The sequence below is a fragment of the Urocitellus parryii genome, chromosome 8 (assembly GCF_045843805.1).
Source record: "Urocitellus parryii isolate mUroPar1 chromosome 8, mUroPar1.hap1, whole genome shotgun sequence".
Lineage (NCBI taxonomy): Eukaryota > Metazoa > Chordata > Mammalia > Rodentia > Sciuridae > Urocitellus > Urocitellus parryii.
The window spans coordinates 40,942,641-40,945,408 of NC_135538.1; the positions used below are offsets into that span (position 1 = coordinate 40,942,641).

The 2,768-nt window shown below is 42.4% G+C and overlaps 1 pseudogene; it reads right to left on the minus strand.

Moving 5' to 3' along the window:
* Positions 1 to 412: 412 nt before the first annotated feature.
* On the minus strand, positions 413 to 1,838 carry LOC144256601 (ras-related GTP-binding protein C pseudogene; annotated as a pseudogene).
* Between the last annotated feature and the right edge of the window lie 930 nt (positions 1,839 to 2,768).

Sequence of the window (2,768 nt, forward strand, 5' to 3'; positions counted from 1 at the left end):
AGGGAATGGGTGCAGCCACTGTTGAGCCTTGCTCTCCACCTGATGCAGCACAAAATTTTCTCTCATTTCTTCAATAACAATCACAGGAATGTCTTTTGCTGCGATCAGACGATGCGTCCTCTGAGTTAGCAAGCGAGTGCATTTCAAAGGTCTTAGAGGTGCAATGTCCAAAACTAAGATCGGAGAGGCAGTGTTAGAACTTAAGCAAAGCAGGGTTTAGAGACTACTCAAACAAAAACCTAAAGGAAGCATATAAAAATTCAGTTTTTTTATATTATTTTCAGCTGGAATTGATGGCAACATTCCCTGGTATGATGAATAAATGGTGTGATCTCCAGGTCCAAAATATCCCAAGTATTTAAAGTAGGACCCAAAAGAGGAGAAAGACACACTTGAGTTCTGTGGTGTCTAGAATTCCTTTTTTTGCCATTTTTTAAAAAAAGAAATAGTAGCTTCAGTTGTATACCGCTGGTTGAAGGGGTTTTCATCCAAATGAGAAACTCTACCCCTCGTCTCTAGTGGAACAGGCACCAGATTCCCACAAGCAGCAGCTCCCATGTCCTGCAGCACGTGGCATCTGACCCTCCAGTGAAGAGTAAGCTGGCATCGAGCCCTGATGCTGTAATTCAGACTAGATGGCATTTCGTGGCGTGCCATTGTGTGCCAATGCTTTCAGGCTAGGGGCACTGGTCTGGTGACTACAGCTCCTATGAGAAGTCACACCCACCTCAAAAACCTCATGAATAGCTTTTCGGAAACAGTGGAAGTTGTAGTCTATTAAACCTTTTCGTTCAAAGCTGTCTTCCCTAAGAATGCAGAACAGTGCCAAAAATTTAGTCACCTCCTTTAAATAAAGGACAGTTGTATTATTCAGCTTGATAATTGCCATAGATTCTTTGTCATAAGCACTTCCACTTCCATCTTCCTTTAACCCATATATACAAGACACATCAATTACAACATCAATCATGTCACAGCAAAGTTCATAAGACTGCATATCCACGGGGGAACTGTCTGTTGCAATGTAGATTTTGCTGACAACATCAAAGAGAAAAGCTTTTTCAATACCTGAATTTGATATAAAGATATTTAATAGGTTTTCCAAGGTTGGCAGTTGTGGAATGAGTTTCTGCACCACCTTACTAAAGGCTTCAAATATTGAGTGGTCATAGATACTAGTCAAATAAAAGCTAAGATGGAGTTTTTCTAGCCCAGCATCTGCAAGGTCATCATTGGCCCTCTGATGAATGTCCCTCTGTGTTTCTATTTTGTGATCATCAGACAGACCATCAACTTTGTGAATAAAAACCTCAAAATTCATGTCTGGGTTAACTTTGTAGGCTTTAGAAACAGTAATGTGAAGTCTTGTTAAAGCCTCCATGTAGTCATCCTGTGCATCAATGACATATATCAAAGCTCCTGTTCCCCTGAAGATCATCTCGTAGTCAAAGGTTGGGTCAAAAAAGTCCATCTGCCCAGGAAAATCCCAAATCTGGAAATTCACAAAGGAGCTATTGGAAATGTCGTCTTTATAAATCTTGTTGGTACTTTCCAAAAAGAGGGTCTCATTGGGTGACATCTTATGGAACACCACCTTCTGGATGGAGGACTTGCAGCTGCGCCGCAGCCCCATGAGCAGAATCCTCGGCTTGGAGCTGTCAGCGCCCCCCGGGCCACAGCCGCCGCCCGCCCCCGCCCCAACCCCGCCGCCCGCCGCCCGCCGTCGCCGCCTCCTCTTCTTCCTCCTCCACGCCACAGCCAAAGTCCTTTGGGAACGAATCCGCCGCGCCTGAACTACCCGCGAGGGGCGTCTCCTCCGCCCCGTACTGCAGGGACATGGTGCTGGACCGCCGCCGCCCGCGCCCTGACAGGCCAGGCCAGGCCAGGCCGCCGCCTCCCCAGGCCGCCGCCGCCGCCGCCCTGTCATTAATTTAAAAAGAGTTTAATGAATATGCAATATAAAGTCCTTGATAACCTAAGAAAAAAAAATTGACCTGGATGTTTTAGAGGTGAAACCAATTTTTCCTCTTTGCTAGCTTCCTGCTTTTGAATTAAATAAATAATTCTATGACTTTATGTTATTTACTTTAAACTGAAACTGTACATCAGAAGATGTCACTCCTATGCTCACTCTGCAAAAGGTCCTCATTTGCCTCCAAGAAACAACTTTTAATGCCCATAGGAGCCTACCTGATTTGTCTCCCCATGACCTGTACCCTCACCCCTCCAGCTTCTTTCTTACTACTCTCATTTCTGTCCAGATAGAGTGGACTCTATTGTTCTTAAACATGGCAGGAGCATATTTCCCTAGAAATTTTTTAACGATAGCTTCCTCCATCTGGAATACTATTTGCCTATATTTCCTAGAGATAAAAATCCCCTTAGTCTTCGCTCAAATGTAATATTTGCCATAAGGCCTATCTTGATCAACCTATTCAATACTGCAACTATCTCAATGTCCCATCCCACATACTCGTAATTTCTTTCAAGGATAGGGATCTTTGTTTTTTCACAGATGTAAATCCCAAATTCTAGAAGTGTGCTTGGAACAGTATAAGTGCTTAATAAACATTTGTTGGAAAATGATAAACAAAAAGAGCAGATTTTTATGTAATACTCACATTATTTGTAAACATTATTTATAAACTCACATTAATTGTATAAATGGAGGGTTTCACTGTGACGTTTTCATAAACTCATATACATGTTTTGATCATATCCATCCTTCCTACTTCATTTTTATTTTTCTTGTTTTCATTTTATTTGTT